Consider the following 16,001-nt stretch of genomic DNA (forward strand, 5'->3'; position numbering starts at 1 on the left):
ATAATGAGGATTATTGTTCATACGAAACTGTCTAATGCACGAAGGAGGAATGTTTTGAAACAGGTAGTGTTTCAGAATACAAGTGCTTGCGATTGCTACTTCGACTGTGAAACATGGGGAGACAGACTATAGGACGCTTGGGCAGTGTTATCAGCCGTAGCCGAATTCAGTTAAACGTTGCTTAATTTAGCATCGTGTAGCTTGTAGCAGAATGTCAAAATGTAGCCTAATTGAGGTTCGATCTAGTGACCGTCAATAGAGACCCTATATATATTAATGTAATCTCTTATACATTTAATTTCTCATACGGTACTCTAAGATTCAGGAGAAGTTGTTGAGGCTTTCACGGCCAGCGTTATGAAGAATGCGTTTATTTTCCCGGCCTGTAGGCCGTGGTCTAAGGAGCACATGATAGTCCCGACGCTTCGCCGAAGACTGAGTTCGCCCTCTTTAAGGGTTCCGAATGACTTGGAAACCCCCGAAGGGCCATGGCCTACCAAGCGTCCGCTTGAGGTGTTGAATGCTCACGGCCGTTGTTCTTGGCTTTGTAGACCGGAGCCGCCATCTCACAGTCAGATAGCTCCTCAATTGTAATCACGTAGGCAGAGTGGACCGCGAACTATCCCTCCTTGACCTGGCCGGGAAGGCACGCACGCTACCCGCACAGGCCGGCTGAATAACTTGTTCATTTCCTCAATATAACTTCAGTGTATAGGAGATTTAAATGTTGAGCTGAATTTCAAGCTAATCTGCTAGATGGAAGAAAATCGCGAGGTTGAATGGCTTCTCCGAAAGGTCCGGTGTCGAGCAGCGGTGAATTATCCGCCTTGAAATTAGACCATGTGTACCAACAATTCTTAACTAGAGCTAATACCTTAACACTCGTATGTGATGTGGTTTGCCATAATGAAATATATATAAAAATACACACGATTTTTCGCGATTTTACGCTAAGCGTTTAACATTCAAAGACTACTGGCCATGGGTACGTATTGCAAGGCGAAAGTACACTTGCACGATCGTAGGTCGGTAATGTCTTTGAGGTTAAGTACTCGTGAAACCTGTCGTAACTGGATGGGGAAGGTACACGGAAAGTAAACGGTGATTGGTACGCGTGGATGTTGACCTTTAGTTGTAGGGTTGTTTTGCCGTCTGTTATGTGAAAAAAAGAAAAACCAAGGCATCCTGGGTATATGTGTTTGATTTACTGTACAGTTGAAGGTGTGCCGTAAAACCATCTCTGTCCACAGTCCGTTTCTCGCATACATAGGTGAAAAGTGGTATGCAGTAACGGGTTACTAGGTACCGAGTAGAAAACAAACGCTAGTCATTGTCTGTTGTTAGACGAAGACACCGTAAAGGAGCACTTTCACTGTTAAGGCTGCAATTCCAAACTTACACTACTTACTGTATGTATGGTAGCGCGATTGAATGAAAACCTACAACCTGTTTTCCAGTCAGTGACCAGGTCAGGGATGGAATGAATGAAGGCCCCCATCTTGCGGCGAGGATAGGAATTGTACCAGCTGCCGAAGCCTGTCGCACTCCCCTCGGGCAATGATTAATGACTGACAGATGAAATTAAATGATATTGGAGAGTGTTGCTGAAATGAAAGATGACAGGGAAAACCGGAGTACCCGGAGAAAAACCTGTCCCGCCTCCGCTCTGTCGAGCACAAATCTCACATGGAGTGACCGGTGTTTGAACCACGGAGGTTCTTGGTATTATAGCGCGATTGTACTGTTATAATGATTAACATTCAAATGTATTGAGAATACACCTCTCTTGTTTGCGATGTATTTTATTTGTGACCTGCCGCCAATTATCAGTGTTCCGGATGCATGCATTAAGTGTCTTAGGTCTGATAACTGTGTCGTAGTGTCGTAATTTTGAATTTTTTAAATTATAGATTATTTGTTGTAACTGTTGCTGGTGATTTTGTAAGCTGTTTGCAGTTTAGCAGCTCTTATTTTGTTTGCTTCCTGATTGATTGATTGATTGATTGATTGATTGATTGATTGATTGATTGATTGATTGATTGATTGATTGATTGATTGATTGATTGATTGATTCCTTAGTTCCATATACTTCGTCTTTTCAAATGATATTCGGAATCCGATTTTGACCGCTATTTCATGTTTTCATATGGACTGGATAGCTTCTTGCTGGAAATGGTTGTAAGGCAAAAACTAAGCAATCAAGGTGAATTTTGTTGACATAAATATATCTTTTTTTTGGACGTCATATGAAAATTAGCGTGACGGAAGCGTAACCCTAGCAACCGTGCAGGCTGTGTTATGGGTGCTGGTGGTGATTATTGCTTTAAAAGGAAGTAGGATCCTCTATATAACACTAATCAGAGAGAAAAAAATGGAAGAGGTCCGACACTTTGAAAAATGAGGGTATCGGCCAAAGGAAGACAAGGGCCACGAAGGACGTGAAAATGAAGGGGTCTGAAAACAAGAAGGGTTTGGCCAAGGAAGGTCGGATAGGATAGATGAAAGTGAGGAGTCTGGCAGAAGTAAGTGGTCGCCAATCCACGCTCCCAAGTTATCAGCCCCTGAAGCCACTTTTGATCGTGTTATTCTACCGCCACCACCCACAGAGATATTATGACTATAAATAAATAAATAAAAATAAATAAATAAATAAATAAATAAATAAATGTACCCCCTCCCCCCCGATTGAGGAACACCACTCTAAGCCCTTGTAGGGTTGTTCATGTACAACATTGACCTCTGAATGCTGTTTATCTTTTGTGCGGCGGCCAGGTGCTAGTGAGAACTGAAGCTCGGCCGTCAGATTTCCGCGCGACTGATCTCCTTTTGTCACGCGCCGCTGAGTCGTCTGTCTCGCTCGCAGATCACGGTGTAAAGTCCAGTCAACCCGACATGCAGCTTACAGAGGTTCCCAATGCAAGGGTCATGCCTCGCTTTGTTACGGTCTTTCTCCCAGTACACTCGTACCTGAACGCCTTAGACGTGGAGTTTTAGTCCTTTCGGTGGTGGTGATTATTGTTTTAGAGTGCTACTGGGCAACCATCCTATATTAACAATTAATCAGACCATTTCTTCGAAGAATGAACGTGTCGACAAAAGATAGTGAAGAATCAAGATGGGTGTGAGAACTAAAGAGTCCCTCTCAGACCTTACATATGTAATACCGGCGGTATCGGAAGAGATCACGACTTGACCAAGAGAGGTTGGATAGGAAAGTAAGAAGTCTTACACAAGTGGAAACAATGCCAGGCTGAGCTAGGGATCCCGATAGTCGCCAACTCAGCTTCTAAGTAGATCCCACAGTTTCGGATTAAATGAAGGAATGAATGAATGTTCCCAGTCAAATTCACATGCATTTTAACAATTTCTTTCTTTATTTCTTTCTTCTTAATTCGTTTACCCTCCAGCGTTGGTTTTTCCCTCCGACTCAACGAGGTATCCCACCTCTACCATCTCAAGGGCAGTGTCCTGGAGCGTGAGACATCGGGTCGGGGAATACAGCTGAGGAGGAGGACCAGTACCTCGCCCAGGCGGCCTCACCTGCTATGCTGAACAGGGGCCTTATGGGGGGATGGGAAAAGGTAGGAAGGGATAGACTAGGAAGAGGGAAGGAAGCGGCCGTGGCCTTCAGTTAGGTACCATTCCGGCATTTGCCTGGAGGAGAAGTGGGAAACCACTGAAAACCACTTGGAAGATTGTTGAGGTGGGAATCGCACCTGCACGCTAACCACACCACAGAGGCGGACACAATTAATTACATTAAAGAAAAATTATAACGGCAATGCCAATACAACATTTATCCATTACTTCAATGCCGCCTCTGTGGCGCAGTGGTTAGTGTGATTAGCTACCATCCCCTGTTCGATTCCCGGCTCTGCCACAGAATTAGCAAAGTGCTACGAGGGCTGGAATGGGGTATACTCAGCCACGGGAGGTCAACTGAGTCGAGGGGGTTTCGATTTTTACCTCAGCCTTTCTCGAAGTGGTTTTCCGTGCTTTCCCACTTCTCCTCCAGGCAAATACCGGGATGGTGCCTTACGTAAGGCCAGGGCCGCCTCCTTCCCTCTTTCTTGTCTGTCACTTCCGATCTCCCCCACAAGGCTCCAACAAGCTACTGTTCAGCATGGCAGGTGATCCTCCTCCCCAGTTGTATTCTCGCCCCAATGAGTCACGTTCCAGGACACTGCCCTTGAAGTGGTAGAGGTGAGATCCTTCGCTGAGTCCGAGGGAGAAACCAACCCTGGAAGGTAAACAGATTAAGAAAGAAAGAAAGAAAGAAAGAAAGAAAGAAAGAAAGAAAGAAAGAAAGAAGTAATGCATTTAATACTATATTTTTTAAACATGCTAGTAATTATATCTATTCGACATGTTATCCGCACCCCCACCCCCTTTTTCTTTTTGCCGTAGATGTAATACATTGTTAAATGAACTTGTAAGTGGTTCTGAAGTCTTATTTGGAAAATTTGGCTGGGGGTTGAGGGCGGATGAAGTCATTTGTCTGCTGCAGATTCTTCTCTAAGGTCTATAAGGACTAAATATGACGCCTGATGCTTAGTACAACCTCCTTAAATAAGAACCGAGATCTTGAAATGTCCATACGTTCCAAACCATACCTGAAAAGTTAGTTACTGAAAAAAATGTGGTCAAGTGCTGAATGGTCAGCAGTGCCTCAACCAATATGTGTGTAATTCCATCCTTGTCTAGGGGAGTGCTAACCGTCTCTCCTTTCATACAACACAACTGAATTCACTCGACTGCGATGTACATATAGTCAACACTTAGAAAGAAAATCACATATGAGTGTTAAGGTTTAGCGGATTATTGTGGTCGTAATTTTTAAAAAGTGATTAATTTAATACGTTTACAGCTTTATTTAAATTATTATACACCAAACCGCATAACTTGCGATATTAATAGTGATCTATATTATTTCAGGGGTGTCCAATATGGAGACGAACTAGGAGCGATGCCACTTTCAATCAATCAATCAATCAATCAATCAATCAATCAATCAATCAATCAATCAATCAATCAATCAATCAATCAATCTTTATTTATTTATTCGTATCAGAAGCATTAATACTATAAATACATATATACTCTAACTGAATTATTTACATTATAGAAAAATAAATAAATAAATAAATAAATAAATAAATAAATAAATAAATAAATAAATACTGATCCGCATTTAGGGCAGATTCCCTATCTGTTGTTTTCCCAGCCTATTCTTAAATGATTTCAATGGCATAGGAAATTTATTGAACATCTCCCTTGGTACCTAAGTCATTCCAACCCCTAACTCCCCTTCCTATAAATGAATATTTGCCCCAATTTGTCATCTTGTATTCCAACTTTATCTCGATAGTTGCAGTCGCTTAAGTGCGGCCAGTATCCAGTATTCGTGGGGATCGTAGGTTCGAACCCCACTGTCGGCAGCCCTGAAGATGGTTTTCCGTGGTTTCCCATTTTTACATCAGGCAAATGCTGGGGCTGTACCTTAATTAAGGCCACGACCGCTTCCTTCCCACTCCTAGCCCCTTCCTGCCTCATCGTCGCCATAAGACCTATCTGTGTCGGTGCGACGTAAAAAAAAAAAAAAAAAAAAAAAAAAAAAAAAAAAAAAAAAAAAAAAAAAAAAAAGAAAAGAAAAGGAAGAGCTATGGAGAGCGTGAAAATTAAAGACTCCCGATGCCTCGTAAATCTTATATCCAGTGCTGCAAGGTCTACAAATGAAAAATCGCTAGATTGTACGTAAACAATTCGGAAGTTTTAATGAAAATTTCTGTAGTTTCTCGAGCACTGAGATGTTATAATATGACTAAATTAAATGCAATAGTCCGCCTCTGTGGTGTAGTGGTTAGCGTGATTAGCTGCCACCCCCGGACCTCTGCCTCTGCCACGAAAATTTGAAAAGTGGTACGAGGGCTGGAACGGGGTCCACTCAGCCTCGGGAGGTCAACTGAGTAGAGGTGGGTTCGATTCCCACCTCAGCCATCCTGGAAGTGGTTTTCCGTGGTTTCCCACTTCTCCTCCAGGCGAATGCCGGGATGGTACCTAACTTAAGGCCACGGCCGCTTCCTTCCCTCTTCCTTGTCTATCCCATCCAATCTTTCCATCCCTCCACAAGGCCCCTGTTCAGCATAGCAGGTGAGGCCGCCTGGGCGAGGTACTGGTCATTCTCCCCAGTTGTATACCCCGACCAAGAGTCTGAAGTTCCAGGACACTGCCCTTGAGGCGGTAGAGGTGGGATCCCTCGCTGAGTCCGAGGGAAAAGCCGAACCTGGAAGGTAAACAGATGATGATGATGATGATAAATGCAATAATCATGTGAAGTTATTTGAGAAAAATATACAATTTCACCCATCCGTACTCTCTGGCCACTCTAGGCTTCTTCTTCTTCTTCTTCTTCTTCTTCTTCTTCTTCTTCTTCTTCTTCTTCTTCTTCCCACTCTTCATGTAGATGTAGTTATTCATCAAGCGTAGAAATTGTGTGGAAATTTTGAAGTCGTAGCAGGATGTAGATTTTGTATTCTTCAGTATATGCGGGCCGGGGATTTCCCTTCGAATGATGCAGTCAAGCTTGAGTTTTGAGTTTAATAAAACGGGAGAGATTACGTAATTCGAGCCTAAAATGAATGTTGGGAAGTACCGCTAACGAGTGCTATTATCCATAAAGCGCCACGCAGTGACACGAGGAAAGAGATTTTCGCCTCAAGTACATTATATACCATTAATCATTATTATTGAAAATTCACAGCCTGTTTCCAGTCATGTGACCGGGTCAGGAATGAAATGATGTAGCCACCATCGAGCGGCGAGGATGGGAATTGTGCCGGCTGCCGAAGCCTGTCGCACTCCTCTGAGGCAATGATAAAGGACTGACAGATGAAATGAAATGTTAATGGAGAGCGTTGCTGGAATGAAAGATGACAGGGAAAACCGGAGTACCCGGAGAAAAACCTGTCCTGCCTCCGCTTTGTCCAGCACAAATCTCACACGGAGTGACCGGGATCTGAACCACGCTATCCAGCGGTGAGAGGCCGGCGCGCTGCCGCCTGAGCCACGGAGGCTTCCAGTCATTATTATTCATTTTCCTTAAATTTGGAGTAGAAGAAATTTCGGGAGATTTTTGCTTATTTTTCGTTTTTTCTGGTGTGTTGCAAAAATATCGGGAGATCTGAAATTTCAGGAAATCTGGCAACATTGCTTATATAATCGGCATCTTAAGATTTCATCAAGGGAGGTCAGATAAGAAGGTGAGAAGATTGGAACCAATGCCAGACTCAGCTAGGTAATACATGGCTGCCAATCCACACTCTGAACTTGAGAGGTTGCCCTGTTTCAGGTGGTGGTGGTGGTGGTGGTGGTGGTGGTTATTGTTTTAAGAGGAAGTACAACTAGGCAACCATCCTCTATATAACACTAATCAGAGGTTAAAAATGGAAGGGATCCGACACTTTGAAAAATGAAGATATCGGCCAAAGGAAGACAAGGGCCACGAAGGGCGTAAAAATGAAAGACAGCCTAGCCCTCGGAAACCTAATAGCGTCGGGGTCGGAAAAGAACAAGAGTTGATCAAGAGAGGTCGGATAGGATAGATGAAAGTGAGGAGCCTGGCAGAAGTAAGTGGACGCAATGCCAGGAGTCAGCTAAGGGCCCCTTGGTCGTCAACCCACGCTCCAAAGTTCAGAGCCCTTGGGGTCCCTTTTAGTAACCAGTTATGACAGGCAGGGGAAACCGTGCGTGTTAGTCTACCGCCCCCACCCACAGGGCGAATGCCCTGTTTCAGTCACCTCGTAGGGACAGGCAAGGCATACCGTAGTTTTATAAACGGTCAGTACTGTTACCCACAGTAGAAAACAGGCAGGAGATTCCTTGGATGTACTGTATTCTTTGCCCCAAGGGTTCTTGTCTGAGTTGGAATCTGTATAGGAACCAACCGTGACACGAATATTTCTTTTTATCACGGAGATAACATCTCTGGCTTCAGAGAGGAAATGTTCCGTGGACAGTATGAAGCCCAGGTGTCCACTTACAGAAACTGGACAGCCACATTCCTTATACTCCATCGCTCTTGTAGAAAAACTGGGTCAGAGCTGTATTAGGAGAGGGTGAGGTATGGTTCATTAAACAACTAGACGGAGCAATTCTAATTGATGAAAACTTGTTGATGTAACATACCTTCAATTATCACGTCTGAAGGAGAAAACAGAACATCTTGTATTTCCCCTTGTTAAGTAGGGCAACGATTCTCAACCGGAGTTCCGCGAACATGCAAATGTTAAAAACGGTCTTAATCTCATGCAAAAAGCAGTCATCTCCGTGCAAGCCATGAAGACCCTTGGAGGGGTGGAAGGCAAAGGCTTCCACTATCTATAACTTGGACACTTAATGGGGTAGTTAGCTGTATGACCAGTCACCTTTGCCTGGAAGTCATTTTTGGTGTAGGATGAGTGAACCTCGCCGCCATGTGCACTTCCGGAAGTGGAAGTCTGGTTTCTTTAATTTTTCGACTTTCTGGTGGGGAATTGAACCCACGAATCGAGCACGCTTTTACCGTCTCGACCAGACAGCCCCTCTTAATCTCATAACTCTAGCGTGGTCTTTCTGTACTGAATGCTGCGCACGAACTTGATAACTCGCTGTCATCTGGTCTTATGAATACTACTACTACTACTACTACTACTACTACTACTACTACTACTACTACTACTACTACTAATAATAATAATAATAATAATAATAATAATAATAATAATAATAATGTTAGTCGTTTTACATGCTACCAAGTACTTTTACGGTTTTCGGAGATGCCGAGATACCGGAATTTGGTGGCACAGGAGTTCTGTCTCTTTCAGTTATGGTGGTGGTGATTATTGTTTTTTTATTTTTTATTTTACAAATTGCTTAAGTCGCACCGACAAAGATAGGTCTTATGGCGACTATGGGATAGGAAAGGTGTAGGAGTGGGAAGGAAGCAGCCGTGGCCTTAATTAAGGAACAGCTCCAGCATTTGCCTGGTATGAAAATGGGAAACCATGGAAAACCATCTTCAGGGCTGCCGACAGTGGGGTTCGAACCCACTATCTCCCGAATACTGGCCGCACTTAAGCGACTGTTGCTCGGTAATTATTGTTTTAGGACAAAGTAGAACTAGGCAATCATCCTCTGTTAACACTAATCAGAGGGAGGCATCATCGTACCGCTAACTACTTTTACGGTTTTCGGAGACGCCGAGGTGCCGGAATTTAGTTCCGCAGGAGTTCTTTTACGTGCCAGTAAATCTACCGACACGATGAGCACCTTAAAATACCACCGGACTGAACCAGGATATAACCTGCCAAGTTGGGGTCAGAAGGCCATCGGCTCAACCGTCTGAGCCACTCAGCCCGGCTCTATTGTGGTCTGAAGCCGTGGTTATCCGGTTCGAATCCCGTTGGTCGAAAAAATGTCACTATCAGAATGTTGCCCGACAGGTGGCGGCGTACAATTTCTAATCACTAGATTGAGTGCTAAGATCATGAATTCAACTCCAAACCTCCCCGCAGTGTTCATATGGAGTGACGCTGTTGATGGAGATTCGTCCGTCGGATGGAGAAGTTAAGCGTTGATCAGACCACTTGGTGCTATGCGACAGGAGTAGGCCAAGTGCCGGCACCGAGTTTCATCCTCTTATCACATATCACGTTATTCATTTCATCTCGTTAACTCCTCTGTTGATGTTAGACGTCAGGAAGGGTATCTGTTCGTAAAACTCGCTACGAATACTCATCTCGCTTCAATACTCGGAGAAATGGGACATGGTTTGAACATGCATATAGAGGAGAATGTGAAAGAAGTCAGACATTCGAAAGATGAAGGTATCAGGAAGAAAAGGGAAGGGCCACAAAGGAAATGAAATGTCTCGGAAATCGTCGAGGTAGGAAGAGAACAAGCGTTAAGGAAGAGAGGTCGGATAGCAAATATGAAAGTGAGAAGCCTGGTACAAGTAAGTAGAATCAATCAATCAATCAATCAATCAATCAATCAATCAATCAATCAATCAATCAAGGATCTGCATTTAGGTCTGTTGCCCATGTGGCAGATTCCCTATCAGTTGTTCACCAAGCCTCTTATTAAACGTTTTCGATGAACTTGGAAATTTATCTAACATTAACCCTTGATACATCATTCCAATCCCTTACTCCTTGTCCTATAAATAAATATTTGCCCCAATTTGTCCTCTTGAATTACAACTTTATCTTCATATTGTGATCTTTCCTACTTTTAAAAGCTCCACTCAAGCTTATTCTTCTATTTATGTCATTCCCGCCAACTCATCACTGACAGCTCGGAACATACCACATAGTCGAGCATCTCGTCTTCTTACTCCCAAGTCTTCCCAGTCCAAAGTTTGCAACATTTCCTAGTCCTCTGTCAGAAACCACCCAGAAAAAATCGTGCTGCTTTACTTTGGATCCTCTCCAGTTTTCCTGCTGAGGGTCCCATACACTGAAACCATACTCTAATTGTGGTCTTATCAGAGACTTCACATCCTTACCACAACCCCTAAATACCCTCATAATCATATAAAGAGATATGTAACCTTTCTTACCAAGTTCGTTAATATGATTATCCCAATGAAGATCATTCCTTGTCAGACTCCTTGGCTGAATGGTCAGCGTTCAGCCCTTCGGTCGAAGGGTCCCGGGTTCGATTCCAGAACGGTTCGGGGATTTTAATAATGTCTGATTAGTTCCTCTTGTGTTTGTCTCAACACTCTTCATATTCAGACAACAGTTCTCACTACCAACAAGCCAGAAACACGCCACATAGGGTTGGTGTCAGTATGGGCAGCCGGCCGTAAAACAGGGCCAAATCGACAGTTCGTACCCGTGAGGTGGTGGTGGTGATTATTGTGGGAAAAATGGAAGGGATCCGACACTTCGAAAAATGAAGATGTCGGCCAAAGGAAGACAAGGGCCACGAAGGGCGTGAAAATGAAAGACCCCCTAGCCCTCGCAAACCTAATAGCGTTGGGGTCGGAAAAGAACAAGAGTTGACCAAGGGCGGTCGGATAGTATAGATGAAAGTGAGGAGCCTGGCACAAGTAAGTGGAAGCAATACCAGGACTCAGCTGAGGGCCCCGTGGTCACCAACCCACGCTCCAAAGTTCAGAACCTCTGGGCCCCTTTTAGTCGCCTCTTACGATAGGCAGGGGATACCGTGGGTGTTATTCTACCGCCCCCACCCACAGGGGGTTCGTACCCGTGACCGCACAGGTGGGAAGAGCGGTGGAAGAGGAGAAGGAAGAAGAAGAAGAAGAAGAAGAAGAAGAAGGATGGAGATAATTATTTATATTAACAGGTGATAATTATTGTTTTAAGAGGAAGTACAACTGGGCAACCATCCTCTATGTAACACTAAGCAGAGAGAAAAAATGGAAGGAATCCGACACTTCGAAAAAATGAAGGCATCAGCTAAAGAAAGACAAGGACCACGAAGGGAGTGTAAATGAAAGACTCCCTAGGACTCGATACCTAATGCCGTCGGCTTCGGAAGAGAACAAGAGTTGATCAAAGAAGGTCGGATGGGATAGATGAAAGTGAGGAGCCTGGCACAAGTACGTGGAAGCAATGCCAGGATTCAGCTAGGAGCCCCGTGGTCGCCAACCCACGCTCCCAAGTTCAGAGCCCTCGGGACCCCTTCTAGTCGCCTCTTACGACAGGCAGGGGATATCGTGGGTGTTATTCTACCGCCTGTGGTGCCTCCTCGCAGAGTGCGCCGATCTCTCTGGCCTATTAAGACGGAGCCTCGGCCTGCAGGAAACACTCGAACGCATACTAGCCGATGACGCGACCACTGCTGATCTCGTCATCCGCTTTATGTGCGACATTATATTATTCAAATACTGTATATGTAAACTGCAGTCCGCCTCTGTGGTGTAGTGGTTAGTGTGATTAGCTGCCACCCCCGGAGGCCGGGTTCAATTCCCGGCTCTGCCTCGAAATTTGAAAAGTGGTACGAGGGCTGGAACGGGGTCCACTCAGCCTCGGGAGGTGAACTGAGTAGAGGCGGGTTCGATTCCCAGCTCAGCCATCCTGGAAGTGGTTTTCCGTGGTTTCCTCACTTCTCCTCCAGGCAAATGTCGGGATGGTACCTGACTTAACGCCACGGCCGCTTCCTTCCCTCTTCTTTGTCTATCCCTTCCAATCTCCCCCTCCCCCCGCACGGCCCCTGTTCACCATAGCAGGTGAGGCCGCCTGGGCGAGGCACTGGTCCTCTTCCCCAGTTGTATCCCGCGACCCAAAGTCTGAAGCACTGCCCTTGAGGCGGTAGAGGTGGGATTCCTCGCCGAGTCCGAAGGAAAAACCAACCCTGGAGGGTAAACAGATTAATAAGAAGAAGAATGTAAACTGCAAGTGTCCTGTTACTCAGGGAACTCACGTCCCCTTTTGATTCATTAGTGAACTTTTGGGCTTAATACAATACTTTTTTTGTTTTATTTTGTACTTCATTTCCAAATTCCTTCGTTGAATAAATAATTTTGTTTTATTTTAAATTTGTTTTCCACTAAATTTGTTCACAGTTGTGATTCCGCTTAAAAGAAAAATAATCACCTCCACCACCCCACCCACAGGGGAGTTTATATTAACACCTAGGTACTTACAGTGATCGCCATTGGGTACGTTCACCCCATCAACACAGCAATTAAAACTGAGAGGACGTTTCGTCTTGGCGAAGCTTACGACCGGACCTTTCGTCCCGTTTACCACCATGGCATTGCCCCCTGTGGGTGGGGGCGGTAGAATAACACCCACGGTATCCCCTGCCTGTCGTAAGAGGCGACTAAAAGGGGCCTCAGGGGCTCTGAACTTTGGAGCGTGGGATGGCGACCACGGGGCCCTTAGCTGAGTCCTGGCATTGCTTCCACTTACTTGTGCCAGGCTCCTCACTTTCATCTGTCCTATCCGACCTCTCTTGGCCAACTCTTGTTCTTTTCCGACCCCGACGCTATTAGGTTTGCGAGGGCTAGGGAGTCTTTCATTTTCACGCCCTTCGTGGCCCTTGTCTTCCTTTGGCCGATATCTTCATTTTTCGAAGTGTCGGACCCCTTCCATTTCTTCTCTCTGATTTGGTGTTAAATAGAGAATGGTTGCCTAGTTGTACTTCCTTTTAAAACAATAATCACCACCACCACCATGGCATTGTCCGCTGTCCATCTCGTAACCTTGTCTATCTAGGAGCCCTGCAATAGCTCACAATCCTACAACTCATTGCTTCAGAGGCGGACTAGTATTCTGCACTGTATAAGATTATCGACAAATCTGTGATCCCAGACTCAGCTTGGGGTTCCGTGTTAATCACCTCCTACGAAAGGGAGAGGTACTCTTGACGTATTGTACCACCCCCAACCGCAGGGGAGGGGGGAAATACAACTGGACAAACATCTTTTCTTACATTAATCAGCGCAAACAATGGAAGAGGTCCGACTCATCGAAGAAAGAGGTATCGGATCAGGTCCGGAGCTGAATCTGGCATTACTATGCCATTCTCATCACTTTCATATTCCCCAAACGATCCTCCCTGGACAAGTTGCACAGCGAGGTCTATGTCTGGTAGAGCGTGCGATTAAAGAAGTCCACCCAGAACTTTCTCGAAATTATGATAGTAGCACACTTTGGTCATCGTAATGTGCAGACCATCAAGTGGCCAGCAATTTATTATTATTATAGTGGTGACCGCGCTCAAGGGAATTCGCGATTTCAGTCTTTCTTTTTTAAAGCAGTAATTGCTTTAGCTTAACAATGGTCGTGCGGCTTCCCTTAAAGTGGCCTGAATTAAAGCAAAGGGAACTTCACTGGTAATTTTGTGAAGGTCGACAAAAACTGTGTTTCACTCTTTGGAGATAGCATCAGGCAACTTACTCATGTATGACTCCGGTCGTTAGAATCTCTCTAATAACATGTTGAGGACGGCCGCAAGGCGAGTCGTTCGACCACTACCTGGTACCGGAAAACACATTTCACTGGCGTGTTGATGTTAACTGTATCAAGTGAGGTTGGCGATTATTGTTTCTTTTTACAATTGACATTACGTCGCACCGACACAGATAGGTCTTATGGCGACGATGGGATAGGAAAGTGCTAGGAATGGGAAGGAAGCGGCCGTGGCCTTAATAAAAGTACACCGGGCGAGTTGGCCGTGCGCGTAGAGGCGCGCGGCTGTGAGCTTGCATCCGGGAGATAGTAGGTTCAAATCCCACTATCGGCAGCCCTGAAAATGGTTTTCCGTGGTTTCCCATTTTCACACCAGGCAAATGCTGGGGCTGTACCTTAATTAAGGCCACGGCCGCTTCCTTCCAACTCCTAGGCCTTTCCTATCCCATCGTCGCCATAAGACCTATCTGTGTCGGTGCGACGTAAAGCCCCTAGCAAAAAAAATGAAATAAAATAAAAGTACATCCTTAGCATTTGCCTGGTGTAAAAATGGGGAACAATGAAAACCATCTCCAGGCCTGCCGACAGTGGGTTTCGAACCCACTCTCTCGAATGCAAGCTCACAGCTGCTCGACCCTAACCGCGCGGCCAAGTAAAGATATTTGGAGACTGTACCACTTGACAATAACAAAACCTCTGTCAGTTCGGAGTAGGGGCTCCTCTCCTCTTGTAAATTTCGAGTCATTCTTTGGGGAACAGGAAGAGGAAGCGTTTAATAGTCCGTGGGGAATTACGGGAGTTGCCCTATCACTTTTACGAAGTGTTATTACGAACTGGACCGAAAAGGTTTGTTTTATACCAGCATGATATGTGCAGGCTGTGCGCTCCTCCCACGCACTCGGTAAGATAACGCTAGCATGTTGGCTTTAGTGACGTCGTGGAATGTTATCTCCTGTTGCAGAACAAAGGCTTGTCATGTTAAGAGCGGACACTGAGCAAACAGGAACATTAAGTTGACACTATCACCTGCAGTCCTTGTTAGATGGGCTGTACAGCCGGGCATTCCTTGGATACTTGTTTGCCGTGGGATGTTGTTTACTGTGATGGTGGAGCTCATACTTTGAAAAATGAAGGTATCGGCGAGAGGTGGTGGTGATTATTGTTTTAAGAGGTAGTACAACTAGGCAACAATCCTCTATATAACACTAATCACAGAGAAACAATGGAAGTAATCCGACATTTTGAAAAATGAAGTTATCGGTCGAAGAAAGACAAGGACCTCGAAGGGCATGAAAATGAAAGACGCCCTAGGCCTCGGAACCTAATGCTGTCGGGATCGAAAAAGAACAAGAGTGGACAAAGTGAGGACACTGACACAAGTAACTTGAAGCTATGCCAGACTCAGGTGGGAGGCCATCAACACACGCTCCCAATTTTTTTTTTTTGCTATTTTGCTTTACGTCGCACCGACACAGATAGGTCTTATGACGACGATGGGACGCGAAAGGCCTAGGAATGGGAAGGAAGCGGCCGTGGCCTTAATTAAGGTACAGCCCCAGCATTTGCCTGGCGTGAAAATGGGAAACCACGGAAAACCATCCTCAGGGCTGCCGACAGTGGGGTTCGAACACACTATCTCCCGGATGCGAGCTCACAGCTGCGCGCTCCTAACCGCACGGCCAACTCTCTCGGTCGCTCCCAAGTTGAGAGTCTGTGTTTCCCCTTTAAGTCGCCTCTTACGACAGGGAGGAGTCGCCCCATCCACTAGGAATGAGGGATGAATTTACTACCTATAGTTAGAGGCACCTATTTTTTCCAAAGCAAGAAAGCTTTTTTTGTGTGTGTGTGTGTGTGTGAAATTTTACTAATTTGATTCAAAACGCGACACTGTTAACCTTTTAACAAAATAGCGAAATACTTGACAAAATTATGTGGAATCACTTTTTGATTCAAGAAGCATACTGAAACGTGATTTAGAAGATTACGTCGACTCTCATCTAACAAAGCCAATTCCCATCCTACGAGAACTTTCAGCGTCAGAATATCTTCAACCATACACAGTATGTAGGAATTTAGTTG

At 45.0% G+C, this 16,001-nt stretch overlaps 1 protein-coding gene and 1 non-coding gene across 4 annotated transcripts in view; one reads left to right on the top strand and one right to left on the bottom strand.

Moving 5' to 3' along the window:
* The window catches only part of LOC136884434 (protein scribble homolog), a 261,405-nt gene that overhangs the window by 161,833 nt on the left and 83,571 nt on the right, over window positions 1–16,001 (top strand). The gene's annotated exons all lie outside the window — the stretch shown is intronic.
* LOC136884603 (U6atac minor spliceosomal RNA) lies at window positions 4,632–4,738 on the bottom strand. Its single transcript, XR_010861390.2, has one exon. It is a non-coding gene; the product is annotated as a U6atac minor spliceosomal RNA (small nuclear RNA).

This window comes from Anabrus simplex, chromosome 12 (assembly GCF_040414725.1).
Source record: "Anabrus simplex isolate iqAnaSimp1 chromosome 12, ASM4041472v1, whole genome shotgun sequence".
NCBI lineage: Eukaryota > Metazoa > Arthropoda > Insecta > Orthoptera > Tettigoniidae > Anabrus > Anabrus simplex.